General features: G+C 31.7%; 1 protein-coding gene and 1 long non-coding RNA gene across 6 annotated transcripts in view; both read right to left on the bottom strand.

The window, feature by feature from the left end:
- Window positions 1–22,141, bottom strand: part of Tet (Ten-Eleven Translocation (TET) family protein) — a 280,426-nt gene that overhangs the window by 55,058 nt on the left and 203,227 nt on the right. The window lies entirely within an intron of this gene.
- The window catches only part of LOC118681181 (uncharacterized), a 50,982-nt gene continuing 37,694 nt past the window's right edge, over window positions 8,854–22,141 (bottom strand). The window contains exon 3 of the long non-coding RNA XR_004976869.2: window positions 8,854–9,021. This is a non-coding gene — a long non-coding RNA (uncharacterized lncRNA). The remainder of the gene's footprint in view (window positions 9,022–22,141) is intronic.

Here is a 22,141-nt window from a genome sequence, read left to right as displayed (position 1 = left end):
AGCATATTAAGCATATTAAGCTTCTTGTTGTATTAAAAAAAAATCCTTTAAAATTTCCAAAAACAAAACAATGTTATCTTTATACTAGAATAGAACTCCTTTTTGAGTTTGGGCATTTTAAATTTGGGAATTTTTATATTGTGAATTTTATGTTAGGGGATTAAATTTTTGGGTTTTCGAGCGACTCCTACATTTTTAAGAAAAATTATTATAATGCTTATTCGATTTTTTTTTTAAATTATAAAAATTAAACAAATCGTTAGAAATTGGAAAAAATAAATAAAAAATAAAAAAACTGTATAAAATGCTTGAAAACTTTTGTTACCCACTGTAAACACAATATTCATTATGTTAATGTAATTAATTTTTTATCGCGAATTTTATGTCTTCCAAGTATTTGGCACAAATAAATAATAATTATTAAATTATAGACGTAACCGCCCATATACAGTTCGTTGAACTGCAATTATTTATATATTTCAATCAGAAGTATTTGTCGCAGACACACACAAACAATTCAAAGCCACTTAGATGGAATATGGTATATTAAAAAGAAATGTTGCTGAAGCAAAATATGCATAAATCAAACTTAAAGTATTGATTAATACTTCAGTAGAAGCAGCAATTTATGATTCCTATTTGTGCTATTTGTATGTGTATTTGCTTATATAATCGTAATTTTTTTGTTGCTTATGCAGTTTGACTTATTGCTCTGTAAACATGACAATTATTGTCATTTATGCTGTCATTAAATTTAATACACTGTCATTTAACTCTGATTACCCACAAACGTTGCAGCTTAAGCTAGTATGAACGATAAATACTTTAAGCGGTTTGGGACTTTTTTTTGGAAAATATATTTTTAGTAAAAGAAAATATTTTCAGTAACACAATTAGCTTGCGTAAACGTTGGTTTTGTGATTGTATACAAATTTTCGTTGATTTTTGGATTTCAGAAAAATTTAAGCAGAAAAATCTTGCTTTCCGCCAGAACCTTTTTTCGGAGGTCTTTCTGGAGATCTGTTAGAGGAACATGGAAATCCAAAATTTTTCAAAATGGATACCCAATTATTAAAGTGCATTAAGTTCTATAAATTTACAAAATTTGGTTGATAATAAAAAAATGCATTTTCAAAAACAAAAACAAAATTCACAATAAACACTGTTTTTTCTGAGCTGAAAATATATACAAGCCCTTAAGCGATTAATTTAATATAAATAAAATTGCTTGAGTTGGGAAAAATGAAGGAACAAGTCGATCTTATGGGAGAAAAATACTTCATTTTTCAATAGCACCCTCTTCGGTATTGGGAAAGCATTATTCTTTGCGAGCTTGGATTTAAAAAAACATAACTTCAAACTTTAGTGACTTATTCTTCCAATTATTTTCACTAAATACTTGCAAACTCATGCGAAATTGAACAAAATACATTGTGATAAGACGCTTTAAATACACATTTTTATCTCTTCCTCTCATTCATCCAGCTTTGTTTTCTCTCAAGTTTCATTTTCATAAGTGAGAAGAGGGCGTTAACTAAAATAAAAGGTTCTATTATATCCTGCTTTAATTAAAATATATCTCAGCATGTTACAATTTGTGGATATTGATGCCTGTCATACAAATAAAATTTCTTTTTGAATAATAAAACCATTGTTATGTAGAGTTTATCAATTATATTAAAATGTGAAAGGAATTTTCAATGAAGCTGAGCGCAAAGTAGCTTTCATTCAATTATAAATACAAGTGTCTGAATGTGTTGAGTATATATAAGTATATACAATTTGTATTAGGGTGTGCCAAAATATAAATTTTCTCCTGAAACGTTTTAAATATCGAAAAAAATGCTTTTTAAGTTTGAGCTATTCTTATAAATGATCTACAAAAAAAGTCTGAAATGAGTTTTTGAATGAGTCAAAAAGTTATTCGAGGCGCAAACTTAAACCGTAAAAGGTAATTTTAACAATACAAATATATATTCGAGGTCAAAGTTCAACCCTAAATCGTAAAAGATAATTTATATTTTATGACTTTATGTTATATAACTTTTGTTATTTTAACCGATGAATTTGTTGGGTTTTTTTTATAAAATTTTTTTTCGATTGCAAAAAAAAACACACTTTTTACAATAACATAATTGGCAGTATTGAAAATATTAGAAATTTTATTCTCTTATACAATTGATGAATTTTATTACTGTTGGTAATTTTAGTACTGTTTGGCCCACCCTGACATGTATGAATAATGGTATTTGAGCTTTATAATGACATGTGTATGTAATGGAGAGAGAGAGATTGATGAATTGATAAATATTTATGTATGTATAACTATGTATACTCTCACATTAATAATCACTTTGGCAGAGTATGAAAGCAGAAGAAGATAATAATAATAAAAGAAATTAATTACGACATTTGATTTCATGATGAGATTTTAGTACGCTTAAGCGCTATTAATTTCGTATTCACGATTCGTTGCTTTCATTTAAAAATGCTAATAAAATCTTTTCCACAATTCCTTTCATGCTAGACTCTCTTACACATACACACACATACAGCACTCACACTTATACAAGCATACAGACATATATAGGAGACAAGCTCAGCGCTAAAGCTTGACTTGCCTTGCTGCATTTATAATTCTGTGATTTGTTTGAGTTTCATGTTTATTTCATTCATATTTTGCATTACTAATTAGTTACCACAATTAATGATTATTAATAATGCCTGTAATGATTTGGTTAGTTTAACAAATGAAGATTGCCGGTTTAGTAGATTATAGTATGAAAGGGTTTTTGTAATAAAATTTTATTAAATCCGTGATTTGTTCAGCTAATGAAGCTGATTTTATGCATATTTTTATGGCACATAAATTTGAGATATTATATGTTTATATTATTTTGCTTTCAGTAAACTTGCTAAGCAATTAGTCTGAAGTCGTTTTATAACTAATTTGAATGCTTAATTTGAATGAATATTACATTTGAGTTATAAAATTTATATATTTATTATGGCAAAAATTTAGTACTCACGGAAATTAATTCATAGATAATATCAATCAAGAAAGTAATAATTATTGTTAATAATAACAAATTAAAAGGCAAAATAATAAAATAAAACCGTTAACTGCGGCTGCACCGAAACTATAATAACCTTCCCAGATACAAAAGTATTGAGTTTTGATTAATCAGTTTGTATGGTAGCTATATGCTACAGTGCCATAAAATTTGTTCGGATATTATATCGTTATCCTGGGCAATAATTAGTGCCAAATTGTAAAATAAAAAATGTTGCTATACAAGAACTTGCTTTAGATCAGTTAGTTTGTATGAAAGCATTGTGCTATAATGGTCCAATCTGAACAATTTTTTGGAAAATTATAGAGCTGTCTTATGTAGTAATTAATGTCAAATTTCGTAAATATATCTTGTCAATTACAAAACTTTTCCATACAAGAACTTGATCTTAAGCGATCAGTTTGTATGGCAGCTATACCTATAGTGGCCCGATATCGACGATTCCAACAAATAAGAACCTTTGGTTGCAGATCAATATCTCAAAAACTGAGAGGCTAGTTTGCGTATATGCAGGCAGATGAACAGACTAAATCGACTCAGCTCGTCACGCTGATCATTTGGGCGTTACAAATTTCATGGCAAACTTAAAGTACCCTGATCAAGGTATAAAAAAAATTGAATAAACAGAGCATTGACGCAGTAAACATTTTATCCAACTGATTAAAAAATGTGTTTACATTTCGCGGCGGTGCTGATAATTTTTCTTCATATTAACTTTTATGATATCTAGAGTATGTATGTAGTAGTAGTGCATCGTAAGTGCGTGGTATACGGTATTGTTATCAGAGCTCGAAGTACTAAGATAAATGCAAGAAATGTAAAAAATATATAATAGGAAATAAAGAACGCTTAAAATGATAAACAATAATGCAACGGAAATCATAAATGAAAAAAAAAAATAAATAAATAATTAAAAACTGGCGGCACAAATGCAGTCGACGCGGACACCTTGAAAGTTTGTAATCAGCGTTTATAAGGTATAACAACAAAAACAATAAAAGTAACAACATTAAAAAAAATACTATAAGGGCATATAAATATATATTTTTCTGGTAGTCATTGTAGGCGAGTGTCGACCACGTGATTTAAAATCTGATGCAAGCTCTACAATTATATTAAAAGAGCTTTCTAACGGTAGTCGTCGCCCGATAGGTAATTTAAATCTTTCGAATCCATAGCTGTCATAGAAAAGTTTGCCATATAATCTATTCGCTATTGGCAGAAGCTAAAAATTGGTAGGATGCTTCATTTGATACACAAAATCAAGATTCTCGCCATAAATTGGAAGAGAAGTTAAGCCAAGCAAATAAAAAGCTGAAACCACCAGTTATATAGTATTCCTATTGCGTATATTTTCCCAGTTAGGCCTCTGGAGAGAGGTTTTTCTTTTGAAAGAACATTCTGTAAGTCAGCCTGCCGGTCTGCCTCGATACCAGGTCTTTTTGAGCTACACTTTTTCAATTTATTTTCATATCTTCTACTTTGCGATAACTTTTTGATTTACTACAATATAAATTTAACGAAGTTGACGAAGATATTCTTGAGAACCTTTTTCTTTTCTACGATTTTTTTTTTAAATTCAGTTTTAATTAATTTGGAGATTGGGTTTAATATCGAAATCTATAATGTGTTCATATTTAATATTAAAATGGTTATTCTTATTTTTTGGGCATTACTATAGATTAAGGCAATTTGCTAATTGACACAATTAAGAACTTGTGTACCACTTTCATTTATGGATTTAATTTTTTATTTCCATTTCATTAGTGTTCATTTGAAAATTAAGGCTTTTCGCTAATTGACTCAATTAAGAAAGCTCATATCGGCTTAGAAGAATTAAACTTACACAGAACTATTTTTTTTTTTTTGGTAAAAATAAGGCAGTTTGCTAATTGACTCAATTAAGAAGCAGTCTGAAACGCTCAGATTCCACTAGAACAATTAAAATGCAAAATAAATCTATAATTTTCATACTGACAAAAATTTAAATTTTTTAGTAATAATGTGCTGCCAGACTTTGAAAATTACGTACCTAAGTGTTTGAGTCTCCTAATGATTTTATACATTAAAAATACCACTAATTATGTGACAAAAAAATTATAATTATCTTAAGTCATGGCTTTTTGCGCAAACACATTTCTTCGCGTACTACTTCGCGCATATTTGACACTTTGTCTTCAGCATTTTTCCCAATTAACTTATTTGCCACATTCATATAATTTCATTTCATTAATTTTTTTTTCTTTTATGTTACTTTTTTGTTATTTTTATATTTTAATTTTGATTATTTACTTTTTTGTTGTTAACTTTCCATAATTAAGGTTCAACGCACCTTCAGTGTGTTTTAAATATGTAAATATGTATATGTTTACGCGCGCTTTTGAACTTTATTTCAGTTTTGGCGATTTGTGTCTTTTGTCTTCATCGTAGTCACATTAATTAATGTCCATTTTTGCTGCTGTTGTTCTTGTTGTTGTTTTTATTACACACATGGTGCTGGTGTTGCTTAGTCACATATTGTTTAATTTATTATATCAACGCAAATGAGGAAGTTGAACCATGAAATTTAAATACAAATGAAAGCAAACAAATGATATGAGTAAATTAACCGGAGTTAGCGAAGTGTTGATAATTCTAAGAAATTCATAGTAAAATGAGTATAACCGACATGAACAAGAGTACTTTTGTACCAGTATTAGGGTGGGCCAAAGAAAATTTTTTATTTCAGCTTGGTACTCTGAAAAATAGGTTCTTGGACACCTCAAAGAAATTTTCTTCAAGTATGAGCTCTACATTGTAGCAGGAAGCTCCTTCACTTTACAGTTACATATTTTTTTTCATATTATCAGATAAGATCAGAAAATCGTGTAACCGTTTAAAAGATATTAACGATTGAAGTTTGTTATTTCGAGAAATTCGGATTTTCGGAAAAATCATTATAAATCGGAAACCTCATATTTTTGTAGAAAATTTACTTCTCTACAAAAATGGTATCTTATTACAATATATATATATATTTGATGTTTGATGATGAATATTTAATCGAAAAATTACCTGTATATCGTCTGTATGCGCGAACTAATGCTTCAGTTTTTGAGATATCGATCTGAAATTTTGCCGTATATTTGAATTTTCCTATCTGATAATAGAAAACTGCAATTGTAAGCTTCCCGTTACAATTAAGAGCTCATACTTGAAGATACTTGCTTAGAATTGTGTAAGAACCTAATTTTCAAGCGTAAAAAAATCGCTATTTTTTATCCACCCTAATATACATATGTGTACATTAAATTTTTTTGTTATTTCATAGTTTTCAGCGGTTTGTCACTTTGATTTGCTCTGCTTCACTGCTTCAACTCATATCTGTTCACTCTCATATTGTTGTTGTTGTTATTGGCGCATTTTTGCTTGCCATTTTTGCCACGGCTTTTTAGTTGTTATTGTTTTTTTGTGTCACATAAAGTGCTGCTGGTGACACTGTTGCCTGCTTCTAATTGCATTAATTGTTGTTAATTAACCTTATTTGCACTTAAGTAATTAAATCTAATTAAATCTATTTGCAGCGTTGATATTATTTGATGTCACACAAATCTAATTTGATTTCATTTCTATTTTTGATTTGATTTGTATTTTAGTTATACTTTAGCCACCAACAGGCGATGACTTCCCTTATCTGTGTCGAGTTGCCAATCGCGAGTCGGCAGGCGGACAGTAGTCAGTTTCAATCCGGTAGCAGGCAATTGGTGGCTTCTTGTTTACGCTACAGCTGCATGGCGTTGTTGCCATATCTTTCGATTTTAGAACAGTTGTAACATGTACATACAAACATACACACATATGTTTGGCAGATTTCTCTCGCTTCTTTACCTTTGCGTTAATTATTCAAAGTGGGGCAGAAAAAAGTCAACCAAGCTGTAATGCGAACACTGTGAGTATATGTGTGTATCGCATTATATAGTACCGCAGTACATAGCATTGCACAGCGTAGCACCTCACCGCATAACATCTCTTTAAACCGCTTAATATTGTCCCAGCATCACGCTACGCTCCGGAATGCAGCTCACGTTTGCACGTTTATTTCTTGGCTGAGTTAGAGATTGCACCTTTCTCGCGCAGATTGCGTCGTATCTTGAAGACACTTACATGCATACACACATATGTATATAGTCGCACATATCTGTATATAGCACGTACCGATATTTAGTCGCGCGTTCGCGCGCTTATTTAGCTATAGCATCTGTTCAATTGTAGGTGCCGCTGTTGTTTTTTTTGTTGTGCCTCTTCTTCTTCTTCATCATCGTTGTTTTGTCGTTAACTGGCCTCCATTCGAGGTTGTTTCACGTTTTGAGAGCAACGAATCTGGGCCATCCGCTAATGTACTGTTATGTTGCCAGGCTTCGTGGAAGCTATTCGCTACGTTGGTGCAGTGGGCGGTGTTTGGGGGGTACTTAAAATATGAAGATTTATTGCACATACTTAGATTTATAAGATACTAAAGTGACTACATTAAATTTTCCCACTCATTCCTTTCGATTAAAATATGCAAAAATATGAGAAAAATATAGACATTTTTTAATGTTATTTATGTTCGACCTGTAAATTCAGTGATAACATGATATTATTTATGGCTGTGCTGTATTAGGTGGCAGGACATTAAATTTAAGACCCGATTGTTACCTCAAACATTTAGAAAGTAAAATAGTCAAAGTAGAATGGCTCAAGAAGCTGTGAGAAAAAAATGTATGATATGCATAAGTTCGTGGAAGTGCGAAAGTTTTCGGCTAGATTCGGTTAGCGTTCGGCTACATTGATTGTTTTGAGTACAAAAGGCGAGATTACTAGTTTCTTTTCACTATTCTTAGAGTGATGCGAAGGGAGAGTTTTCGTTTGTAATGAGAACCACAATTGAGAATCAGAGAGAGTTCGGTTTCCATATAAAACTCTTGTTGTTCTACACCACGATATTTTAACCGAAGGGTTTTGTAATCCTACGTTCGTCCCAAAATTTTTTCTACTTACAAATCTATAGCATAAATGACTGGAAAAAAAATTCTTAGCATCTCAGCAACAAACTGTTAATATACTACAATAGTTTAGATCAGGTGGATAGCCCATTCTGCTGTATCCAGTGTTCTTTTATATTTATACCAGACAAAATTAGAAAATTTTATAAAAAAAAATATATATTTGAACGCCGAAGAGAGTTTTAATTCATATTTATCTCTACTTTGTCTTTCTTATTACTGCAAAATATTTATGGACAATTTTAAACCTTTTAAATATATCACTTTTTAAGCAGTAAATACCCAAATTGTGCTTTGTATTTACCTTCCAGTTTATTAATTACTGAGTTGTGTGAATCATGAACACAGAAAGCCATGAGTCAGAGAGAAATCAAGCAAGAAAATTAATTTTTTTGAATAAGCGGAAGTGATAACCGAAATTGGCAAATATACTTAAAAAAATTTGAGGTAAATTTAGGAAATAAATAAAAAAAAAAAATAAAAATTAATAAGTTGATGCCAAAATTATAAAAATTAAATGTTAATTGAAATCAAATTTTAATTTCTCATAGAAAATTTTTTGCGCAAATAAATAGTTGCCAAAAGCCCACTAATTGTCATATGGAGCGATCAAACTTCACATGAACATAAAAAGGGTTGTAAGAGTTCAACCTGTTTGAATGGATCCGTCCGGGTCGCATTTGAACTTAAGTATACAAATATTCGGATATGTTAAAGGTATATTTAGATACGAATATATATTTAGATAGCCAAGTAAATTGGGTTTTGTTCTCGAGTCTCTTAGTATCGTAATAAGAATTTTTGAAACCATAAAAATTTGTGGAATCAAAAACTAGGGAAATTTTATTTACACAACTTACCAAACGCCTGCAAATATTAAGAGAGTAATATTACGTCATACTTGAAACCTCGTAAAAACTTACCTGTAAAGAAAATAATAAATATAAATTAGTTTAAAATATAATATGTATATATATATTTTAAAAAGTTTGAAAATAGAAAAAGAAGAGTAATTAAATATTTACAAATGCAGTTTTACCAAATCAATTGCGCATATATTTAAAAAGATATTTTTACATCTAAGTATCCGTATAGACTTAAGTGAAATATACCAAAATGTCACAATTACACCAGAAATAAAAGCAAAGCGCAAGACAAATTTATATGCGCAGTGACGTGCAACTATTTTGCAGCGTCATTCCAAGCGCGCTATCGCCATCAATAAATGCAAAAGTTTGTGTGTATGTCTGAGTCTGTGCTGTGAATATTTATCTTTGCTGCTATTTCTGGGCAAGCAAAATATTTTATTTGCACTGTCGCTCTGGCTTGGAATTATATATTTGAAATTACGTACTCGTTACTGCTGCCAAAACACCGCTACCCGCCACATCACCGGACAAGAACACTGTGCGGCTCGACGTTGCCAGTGTTGCTTTACTTTTTGCCGCCCATTTTTACGAATTCATTTAAAACTCATAAATGTTTAATAAACGCGAGCGGAAATGGCAGGTAAAAATGGAATACATAACACTAAAATTAAATAAAAAAGGAATAGCAGAGCGCTAAAGCAAAGTAAGGAAAAAATAATAATAATGCAAACAAAACAAAAATCCCCGACAGCGCCAAGAAAAGACTAGAGGAAAGTAAAGAAGTTGAAATGCGCAATGAATGCGGTGAATAATAATAAAAGCGCAGACAAATTCAAAGTAAGCAAATAAAGGCAAATGTAATGATGAAATAAAGCAAGCGCGTAAGAAAATCAGATTTCGAAAATTTCATATGAAATGCATTCAAGCAATGAGGTAATAAAACGGTAATGAGTCTGTTCGGCAGAAAAAGAAAGAGCGCGATTTTAATTAGTTGATTTTAGAGCGAAAAATACCAAAATAAAAGAAAAATGTGTAAAGCATTTTTTAGGTAACGCAATATTGTTTATTTATTTGTTTTTGAAATCAGTAATGAGATTTTCTGGAAGGATAAATTAAATAAAAGCAATGAATGAAGCTTAAATTAAGTTAAATGTATAATAACGCATTGCAGGCAATACCTAAATTGAATCAATTAACTAATTGTAGGCGAAACCTTATTTTAAGGGAGCTCTGGTTGGTCTCTAGGCTTTTATTAAAAATATATATATGTTTTTTAGTTGAAAGAAATAGTAAGTAGCTCATTTAAGTATTAATATATATATTTTGCTTGATAATTATACCCTATATAGCCTATATAGCGTATATAAAGTTTGCCACGACGTTTGTAATACCCAGAAGAAAACGACGAAGATCCTATAAGATATATATATATAAATGCTCAGAGTGACGTGCTAAATCGATTTAGTGATGTCCGACCATCTGTCTGTCTGCCTGTATATGCACGAACTAGTCCCTCAGTTTTTGAGATATCGATCTGAAATTTTAAGCAATCCACTTCTCCACAAGAAGCTGCTCATTTGTCGAAACCGCCGCTAGTAGACCACTATGGCGTTTAGCTGCCTTAAACTGACCGACCACAATCAAGATAAAGATCTTTCACACCCTTTTATGCTATTGTTTGAGAAATACACCTATAAAGGGTATTGTAGCATCGGTGTGTGTCTGCTTACATTCCACTTTCCTAGCAGCCACTGTTTCATTAAGTAATTAAATAAGCACGGTTTGTTGTTGGTCTAGCTGGCCTTGTAATTACTTTTAATTGTTTAAATGATATCTTAAATTCTCTGAAACTAATATAAGGAAGGCACAGAATAGGTCACCATAAACGCAACAAGACAATGATTGGTATTCAGAAAGCTTTTTAAGTGGTCGAATCACATTTTACAAAAACCTGTTAGAGAATTTATATTTGGTTTATACTAAGGCTATGTTTTAATTTGCCGGTGTCCAAAAGGTATTGGAAATTTTTGGTATTGTAACTAATTTTTTGTTTGTTCAAAATTTTTATATACCTAAGCCAACCCAAAATTAAATATATATTTTCCTACGAAAAAGATTTTTTTTGGTATTGAAAAATTTTTTTTTAAACTCATTTTTCAATTTAAAAATTTTTGAAGTTTGTGTATATCTAAGTCAAACCAAAATTAATTATAGATTTGCTAACGAAAAAAAATTCAAAGTGGTTTTAAATTGTTTAATTCATCAAGAAATTCGCACAATTCAATATAGAATATGGTGATAATTGCAGGAAGTATTCAAAATCCAAAGAATCCCTTTGATACACTTTTAGCTAGACATTGGAGTTCAAAAAACAAAAAAAAAAAAATACTGCGCCACAAAGCAGGCAATTAAAAGATAGAATGGTAACAAAAGAATGAAAAAAAAAAAATAATAAATAATAAAGAAAAAAACAAAAAAATAAAAGTTAATTTAAAATCAGTTTCTCTATAGCTAAAATGGCAGCAACTTCGGGCTATGTGGCGCAAACAAAACAATGGCAACTAAAGAATATTAAGCGGCGGCGGCGGCGGCAACACGGTTGAATTCAGCACGGCCTGTCGCGTTTCGGTGCGGCTGTCGAATTAAAATTAATGCGACGCAAGAGTTAATCGAGTTTTGTTGCCATACGAGTGGTGTACTCCTGTTCAGCGTTTTTCGCGTTGCTTTACTTTGTTTGCATAAAGCATTATACACATTGTTATATACACTACAATGCATATATATATATATAGGTGTATGTAGTTATATCTGCATAAACAAATACACACACACACACACACACACACACACACACACATACACTTTTGCTGCCAATTTTATCTGTTTCGAATTGTTGTTGCTTTCTCCTCCTTCCGAAACACACACACACACACATATATATATAACAATATTTTCTTTATTTTGTTGTTGTTGCTGTTATTTATTTTAATCGCAAATTGTTTCAGCCGCTTCAATACGATTCGTTGATTTTTATCTCAAGCCTCCATCACCGTATTTACCTTGCTGCTTGCATTGGCGGGAGGTGGAGTAGCGGCGAATAAGCGGCCAGTTTCGCATTGTTGTGGGGCGTCAAAGGAATCTGACCGTGCGCATTGCCTATCTACGGCCATTGCACTATTTCAAGGATATCCGCGGATTTCTGTAGCGGTTGAAGGCTGTATGGTTATATATGTAGCTACTATATGCTTTGTATGTTCTCTATATGTGAGTAGCGGACTGTGCGTCTGCGCGGGTGTGCATTATAACTTTCAGTCGCTTGTAGTTATTATTGTTTACTTTGTTGTTTTTACACATGTTGCAAATTTCTTCTTACCAATTTTATTAGATTTTTTAATTTTCAACAGATATTAATATTATATTTATATATGTATTATAGATATTTCACGCTAAATGTTTGTTATGATCGTAGAATCGGTTCAATTTCGGATGCCGTAAATTTAAACTATTCCCACCACCTTTTTGAATGATAATTTGACTTTTCGCAAACCGATTACAACTGTTTCCAAACTTCTATATGTATATGGGTTCATACCTTTTGCCTCTATATATTTCTCTCCTGGTATTAATTGCCTCCTACACTCGGCGCGCTTGATTGGCTGCCGCTCGGCCGAATGATAATTTCGCATATAAAATTCAATTTATTGCGATTAATTAAAAAAATCGCTCGATTAACGTAAGGACTGTGTAAGTCGTTGTTGCTTGTTATATTTTTCACCGAGCAAGAACCGATGCTTGAAAAGTTGAAGGCTGCATAGGTGAAGGCTGCAAAGTTGTTGACTTGCACTTTTGCGTTGTCCTGTTGTTGCTCATGGTGAAATATGCAAATTGTAAATACGTTGGAATAACTTAAGGGATAGCGTGGAATAATAAACTAATTGAAATGCGAAATTAAATTGTAGTTTTGTATGCAGCTCTGAGTTGTTGTCTTCTTTTGTATGCCAATTTAAATGCTGTACAAACGAAAAATACTGCCAATTCGCCGTGTTCTTAATTACCGCGTTTCGCTAACGAAATACGGGGCTTACGACTGTTTATTGGAATGGAAAGTAGCGGGTTTGAAAAATATTTCAACTTGCATTAAATTTTTACTATATTTTTTCATATTTCATTTGTACAATATTATGTTGCATATGGTCAATAAATGAAAAATAAATTTCTTAAAAATTTCACACTAGTAAAAAATCGGACTCGATTTTTTTTCATATTTCCATAGTTTAAGTATTTATGAATATCTTCTTAAAGGAAATTGGTAGTAGTTTAAAAATAACAGGTGTATTATTCAAAGCGTTTGTCAAAACAACTCAAGTTCTGATCCACCGATTTGCTTGAAGTTTGGAGTGAGGAAAAATAAACAAATTTAATTATACCTTGTTCAGGGTAAAATATATACATAAATGAGCTGAGTTGATTTAGTCATGCCCGTCTGTCTGTATATATGCAAACAAATCCTTCAGTTTTTAAGCTATCGATCTGAAATTTTGCACCTGTCCTTTTCTCATTAAGAAGCTGCTCATTTGTCGGAACAGCCGATATCGGACCACCATAGCATATGGCTGCCATACAAACTGAACAAACGGAATCAAGTACTTGTATGGGAAACTTTTTTATTTGACGTAATATTATATCTTCGTAATGAAATTTGGCATGAGTTATTTTCTAAGGCATCAAAGTAATCTCCGAAATTTTTTTTTTAGATCAGACACTATAGCATATAGCTGCCATACAAGTTGAAAGATCGCAATCAAGTTTTTGTAAGGAGCCTTTGTATTTGTGAAGGTTAATATAGCATCGGTGGAACCGAAGTTAACGTGTTATTTTGTTTTTATTACTTTAAAAAAAAATGGCAATTTTAAAAAATTACTAAAGGAATCGATGTTAATTTTAAGTTGCTAAAATTTTCGGTAGAAAAATTTTTAATTTTTCAGTTTGTAAGCTTCTTGTCATAATGACATTTGTTGGTTTTAGATAATCAGAATGGCAATCACGTGTTCATCTTGTCGTTTTTACTTCCCTGTATTTTAAGAAACTGTAATTTTGTGAATTTGAAACTTTTTTTTTGCAAATTTGATTGTAAAATTATTGATGAAAGTATTAGTAAATAACTGATAAAAAAATAATGGACTTCTTAATTATTTTTTCTTTTATCGAACGTCAAAAAAATGTCCGAAATTAAAGCCTCTAGATTCGAATGCCGCCTTAAAATTTCGTTGATAATACAAATTGTACTAAAAACAGCTATTTTCGTTAGTTAATTTATTTTCCAACCAAAATTCGCACCACCTTATTTATTTACAAATCAATTTTCTGTCGCAAATTTTTTTTACTAACTTAGTATTCGTATCATTTCAATTGATTCAATATATATTTTTTTAATTTTCCAATTGTTTTATTAAATTTAATTTATTTTAATTGATTCAATATATATTTGTTTAATTTTCCAATTGTTTTATTTATAATTTCCTACGCAGCTCTAGCCAAGGTGTTTGTTAAATTGTTTTAATTAACGTTAAATTTTAAAATCTGCAACAGCAGTTATTATTTTGTGATGAGAATCCCAACTACCTAAGCATGAATGAATTCGTATGTACGAGTGTGTGTGTTTGTTCATGCGCATCACTGCTTTGTTGGAGAAGCTATCGCCGCCGATATAATTGCAATTAGATGCACTTACTTATAGAAACGTTAACAGATTTTACGAGGCACTTGGATTTTCCTCAATGCATTTATGAGCTGTGAAACAAGCGCACACATACATACATTCGAACAAATAGAAGAAAAAACACATGCAGCAGAGGCGCACAATTGCAGTCGGGATGTTGCAGTGAAACTGTGGATGGAAATAAAGACAAGGTGCTGCAATACAAATACATTTTCCAATTGTTAATTAGAAGCTGCCAGACGGAAAATTTTGAATATGCGCTTTGTGTGTGTGTTTTTTTACTGTGCTGTTGTGTGTGTGTGTGTGTTGTATTTCGTTGCATGTGTGTTGGTTTTTTTTTTGTGTGTGGTTGGTTTGTCTATGCCTTTTTGCTTTGCCGCCAAACTTATGGTGCATTGATAATTTTATGTGGAAATATGGAGTCGTAAAAGTGTGATAGTAAAATGCGCGCCGGCGTACTGCAAGGCACTTGTTGTTGTTTTTTTTCCATACACTTGCCTATTGCTGACTGTTGCTTTCCGTGTGTGGGAAATTGTAAAGCGAATGTGATTTCTACTAACGCCAGTCACGGCACTGCTTTTACTTTCGTGCGGTGTGTTGGACGTTTAGCGGCAGATGTGTTTCGGCTTGCTGCATGTTTGGTTTTAAGTGACTGCGGCGTTGCGCAGCGCTACTCGTAGCAGCTATTAAAAAATTGCATCGTAATTTAGAGTGCAATTAAGTGGAAATTACGCTCAATAAAAGCTGCAGGCCAAATAGCCAACATGCCGTTTTAATGGGCCAACAAGCGCCTCTTAAGTGAATTACAAGTCTACCTACTACGGATAAGATGCTACTCTTCAACGGCATGCTGCCATTCTTTCTAGCTAGCAATTGCTAGTAGCTTTAAGTGTTTGCTAACAATTTTTATTAGTCATTTCGGACACTACTTTGTTGCTGCGTTATTCTCTCGTGAAGAGCGCATGGTGTGGTGCGTAAAAATTTGTGGTGAGTTGTGGTGTGTTGCGGTGTGTGGAGGGGTGTGGAGGGGTGTGGCGGGGTGTTTGTCACAGCTGATTGCTTGAGAAATTGCGATTTCAAAACAATAATTACATTTAATTGCCGACATTTAAAATGGTTTATTAACGACGAGTGAGTAAGCGATTAAAAAGGAAAAGCAGTTTGCGAAAATCGCAACAGGAAAAGTGAAAAAAATGTAAATAATAGTAGTAGAACAAAGCGCTGCTAGTACTAGAAAAGGCGGAGTTCTACGCATGCGCAACAAGAAAAATGCCATATTAGTACAATAAGTCATATATGTACATATGTAAGTGCTAGCGCGCTGCCGCCAAAAACAGCGCACCACCGCTCCGCCCGTATATCGCTCGTCCAAATGCTGGGCCATTAAATTTCGCATAACACATAAAAAACTGATTGCACTTGCAACGCCAGTTAATTTTCTTAGCACTTACTGTGTTATAGTATGTTATGTAGTAGCTTGCAACATGCAACCTGCAATGTGCAACATTCAATATGCGCCGCGTCTTTGATTTACGCCACGCAGATGCTATCGGAAAGTATCAATTAAGTGCAAATAAAATTTCAAAGCGGCGGCAATAACACGCACACACACTTATACATATGTACATATGCATGTGTATATGAGTGTGAACATTAAACATGGAATAAGTAAGAAGCAAAAATATTAACTTCGGCTGTACCGAAGCAATAATACTCTTCACAAATAAAAAAGTTTTCCATACAACGAGTTGATTTTGATCGGTCAGTTTGTATGGCAACTATATGCAATAATGGTTCGATATTGGTGGTTCTGACAAATGATCAGCTTCTTATGGAGGAAATGACATATCTTAAATTTCATATCGATATCTCAAAAACTGAGAATATATAAACTGGGTATATACAAACGGAAAGGCAGACGGACAAAATCGACTCAGCTCGTCACGCTGGTCCTTTATATATACATACATATATTATATAAGATCTCCGAAGTTTCCTTCTGGGTGTTGCAAACTTCGTGGCAAACTTAATACACTCTGTTAAGGGTATAAAAATGGAAGTCGTAGGTTAGCAGCAAAAGAAACAGCATATATAACAAGAAGCATAAGAAATAATACCCGCAATACTTAAATACTATGTGTGATATATGTACATATATATTAAGATATACATACATATATCTACAAGTGAGTATGTATGTATTTGTGTGCACACGTGCAAACACCAAATTGACCTGCCACACATAAATAACGATAATTTGCTCGTAATTGCATACAATTTATTATTATTGGCGAAATTGTATTCGTTCATTTTACGCATAATAAAGGAAATGAGGCAAATACGTGACCTCACGGACAGACAAAAATTATGTTAGTGTGAGCATAAATGTTGGGAGTGAATGCTTGTGGCAACTTCAATGTTCCTCAGTGTAATAAAGTTTATAACTATTGAGTCGACAATATTTTTCCAAGCAAGCTAGTAATATTTTTACGTGACAATGCTTTACGAGCTGTCAGTTGCTGTGTTTCAATCGAAAATATATCAGACCACCACCATATGCAATAAAATTTAGGATTATTAGCATTAATTCGTATTAAGAAGTATAATTTGAAAGAAAATGAAGTAGTGAGTTTGTTTTATATTTGAAGCAAATTTGGCTTTTTTCGAACTAGTTATTTTTCACTACGAAATAAACTAGTAGCGATAACTAGACCGATCTAAACTAGTATCAGACATACTAGTTTAGTTGCAATCGGGAATTTTTAGTTGTAAATATTATTTTTGAACTAGTTAGTTTTCTCTTCGAAAAAAAGTAGTACCGGTAATTAGACTGATGTAAACTAGTATCCTCATACTAGTTCAGTAATTTCAGTTCTGAAGTTTTGGTTACCAAATATTAACTTTTCTTATAAATAATAAAAAATAAAAATATTGTTGTCTTAAAAAATGTTTTCAAAAGGAGAACATTTTTATTGTGTATAAAAAATAGTGATTACAAGTATTTACAAATAGAGAAAAATCGCTTTGAAATATTATAATGGAAATACATGAATTTTGGTATATAAAGGAGTGTTCAATAGGGGTCGATATATTTAGAAATGCGATACAAAAAGTTGTTCATGAATAAATTAATAATATTTTTGTAATGTATCTCCTTTCGTCAAGGAGAGTAGCGAATCGAACACATTAAACCAGTTGTTCAAACTTATTAGCAGCAATTGAGCTGAACTTCCTTCTTTACTGGAGATATGTTTCTTACCTCGACAAAAAACATTTTAGTAGCCCCTTAGTTTCGAGCAGTAGTCCAATTACATTTTTTTTCAAGAAGTTAAAAAATAAATTTAAAAAAGTGTAGTTTAATCAATTTTGAGAGCAATTTGTCCTTTGAGCTAAACAAAGTATAAACTGGCCTAAAATTTGTAAAACAAAACTTGCGATCATTAAAAACCGCTGGTTAAAGACTTCAAGGAGATAAAAAGGAGGCATACTCTCTTGTACCAAATTCAACTCTCTAACTCTATTGTTGTGGCGAATCGAACACAGTTATAATCTAAAATTTCAACAATTACCACGTTTACTTGGAGCTAAGCGGTAATAATTACTAAGGTGAGTTGTATTTGCATATATTTTTCTTAAAATTGATCACAGTAACAGGGACTAATAAGCAAAATATTAGATATATGCCACTAAATCATAACAGTTTTCAGAGACTATTCATCCAGAGCAGAAATGCGTTATAGAACTATAAAAGATCGAAAATAACTGGTATTTCCATAATAATTGTGAGCTCATGCATTTTCTGATACCCATATTATATTAAATAATTCATTTGTGCCTCCAATTAAATTACTTTATTTCATATTGTGTGCAGGAAAAGTTGATTACATTAAATTAGTTTATAATTAAATTTACCGTAATTATAAGCTTGCTACGTACTGTTTTGACACTAATGAATATAATTCAATTACGAGTTGTTTTGAAGTTATTGAACGTTCAAGAAACGGCTTAAGAATGAGTCAGGCCATAAATTATGTAGAGATATTCATATATTTGTTTGTGTAAGTGCATTTGCCAATTATATTAATAACGGTTGCTAATTAATTATTGCAACAACAATACACTAACTATACTTGATTGCATTAAATAAGCTGAAACAAGGCCGCAAATAGTAATAATATTTGCGAAATATGATTTTATTATAATTAGGCGGATATCTTTGACGAGTGCGTGCAGAACACTCGGTAGCTAAAGCGTTCAACTAATTAAGGGAATAAACTCACTGATTTCTGAGACTATTTGCTTATATAGAAACGTCATTGGAAGACGTTTTATTTTGAATTATATATGGTATATATTCTTTGGATAATGTCAAAATTTTGATAAAAATAAGAAAAAACGTTAACTTTGGCTGTGCCCAAGATATATTACCTTGATAGGTGTATTTTTTATAGCATAAAAGGGTATACAAAAATTTTTATGTATATTGAGTTTGATAGGTAAGTTTGTATCGCAGCTATATGTTATAGTGGTCCGATCGTAACAATTTGTACAGGTATTGTCGCGTTGATTTATATAATAATCCATGCCAAATTTCGTGAAGAGATCTTGTTAAATAAAAATGTCTCCCATACAAGGACTTGATTTTGATTGGTCAGTTTGTATGCTAGCTATAGGCTATAGTGATTCGATCTAAACAATTGTAGCATTATCTTAGACGCTAATCTATCTCGAATTTCGTGAAGATACCTTTTCAAATGAAAAAGTTTTCCATACAAGGACTTTGCGCGAAAGCTCTCTGAAACCCAACATTTTTGTAAAACTCTTAATAGTTGAGTTTATTGAAAACATTTCATATACGAATTTGATATATTATTACCTACAAGTATAAATAATCAAAATTGTTGTAATACATAATTTAGCAAACAACAACAACACTAATTACATATGTACATATATCAGCCCCATTTTAATAACACCACATAAAATTAATTCAATTTGCCGGAACTGTAAGCGTGTGAAGTTATCGCTTACTTCAACTATTCTAATAATTGTGCTAACATACATATTTGTACTTACACACACACACACATACATTTACCTGTATTTGCACATTAAAGCGGATGTGAACCGTAATTATTAGCAACATACATGAAATATGGTAAATATGCAAAGCACGGCATCTTTGCGGTGTCATAATATTTAATTGCCGATCTATGTACAATATAATAAATATAATATGTACATATGTAAATATGTGTGTATTGATTGCAGTCTCGTGGAAACTTGCTACAACCACAATCAGTTGTAATAATATTAAACAAGATAAATGCGAGTAAATATTTGTATGTTTGCGCATAAGCGTGTAAAATCAATGCAACACACATACAAATATACATACTATATTTAATAACCATTACTATACACTACACTACTATACTATACTATTATACAGAATATAAACAAATGTGCAAATTTGTGTAGAGGGTGCTGAAGGACCATTTTTTTGAAGTTAAATATGCAATTGGAATAAGTGTGATCGTAAACAAGTTGCTATTGCTCGAGTGTACTTGAAGCTTTTAGATTTTTTTTCGAAATAATATTTATTTTTTATTGTGCAGTAATTAATTATATGCAAGCATATTGTACACACATAGACTCGCATGTAGTCATTTGTTAATAAGTTCTGTACTAAAAGCATCAGAGTCACTTATATACATGACTCTAAGTGTGCATTCTATATATAGTATGTAAAAAAAGTATTGTTCTTCTTTTATTGAAAATAATAAAAAAATATTTTTGAAGATAAAATTATTTTACTATTATTTTTAAAAAACTTCGAAGTAAAAATTTTTCATCGAGACGTTTTTTTTTTATGAAAAATATTTTTGAGGTTAGGTTTCTAAGGTGCTGCTTAAGCTCTTTTTTGAGCTTTTAATGCGAAAAGTGCCGATATTATTACAAATAAGTGTATGAAAACCAGTTTGAAGGTAAAATTTCTTTGTCGTTAACTATATATTATATAATTTTTAAATAATTTTTGTGTTATGTGTGTATCAGAATTATTTAGAAGGCTACTTCTTAGTATTCGAAACAACTCCTTTCTAGTAGTAACCACTATATGGAATTGGCGCTGGAAACTTACATAAGGCGAAGTATTGCTAATGCTATACGTTAGAGTATCTAACTGAAGAGGTTTTCGAAATTATTTTGGTGTGCGTTGTGTTCTCTCCGTTTTTAGGTGCTTGTCAACGATGCCAATTATATTGTGCGAGAAACTTGACGAGGATTTCTCAAGAATATTTTTCCTATAACTTCTTAAGCTGTCGGTGATCATCATCATCCATATTGATCCGGAAGCTTTAATTTTGAAATTTAGTTTTTACAAGTTTCAAATAAAAGTTTCGAAAAGAAGTAGTAAAAATAAAATTTAATTCAAATAAAGTGTCTAATTTATTTTTTGGTCTTCCGCTGGAAGATATTCGCAGCACTGATGCCTACTATCCTGTTCGGACAAATTATTTTGACGTCGTTAGTGCCGGTTTAATATGAAAGGTTGTATTTTAAGTTGTACCAACGGCATAGCATATATGTAAATATGTATGCTTATTGTAAATATAGACTATGTTTATTATTGTACAATGTATATTTTGTTTGTTATAATTAATATTAATATTGCACTGCTTATCTGTGTGCACGGATTTGCAATTAAGATTAAATTGTGAGGCAAATATACATGCCATATAAATATAAATGTATGTTTGTCTAAAAAAAAAATTTTAACGTTTAAAAATAGCTCTATAAATACATATGTATATTTTTTTTTATATTGTACATACATATACATATATGTATACTTCTGTGCACAGCACTTGTTGCGCACACTGTCACCACAGTGTGGCGTGGGCTATAAGATGCACTTGAGGTTATCTCTTTGCAACTATTTTTATTTGCGCACACATACTCGTACATACAAGTATACACCTTCATATACTGTGTACATTTGCATGCCCGCTTATTTTTGTTGCTTTTTATACCCTATACAGGATCTGTATACACGGGAACCAGTCCCTCAATTTTTGAGATATCAAACTGAAATTTTGTACACGTTCTGTTCTCTTCAAGAAACTGATAATGTCGTTACCGCCGGTATTGGACCATAATAGCACCTAGCTGCCATACAAATTGATTGATAAAAATCAAGGTCTTGTTAAGAAAACTTCTTGATTTGACGAGATAACTTTACCAAAATTTGGCATAAGTTATTACCCTAAGCAACGGTAAAATCATCGAAAAGCTTTTTCAGATCGAACCACTACAACATATAGCTGCCATACAAACTGATCGATCGAAATCGAGTACTTGTATTGAAAACTTTTATATTTGACACGATATCTGCACGAAATTTGAAGTGGATTGTAGTCCAAGGCAACGGCACAATTTCCGCAGAAATTGCTC

This window comes from Bactrocera oleae, chromosome 6 (assembly GCF_042242935.1).
Source record: "Bactrocera oleae isolate idBacOlea1 chromosome 6, idBacOlea1, whole genome shotgun sequence".
Lineage (NCBI taxonomy): Eukaryota > Metazoa > Arthropoda > Insecta > Diptera > Tephritidae > Bactrocera > Bactrocera oleae.
This window is presented reverse-complemented; position numbering and strand designations above follow the sequence as displayed.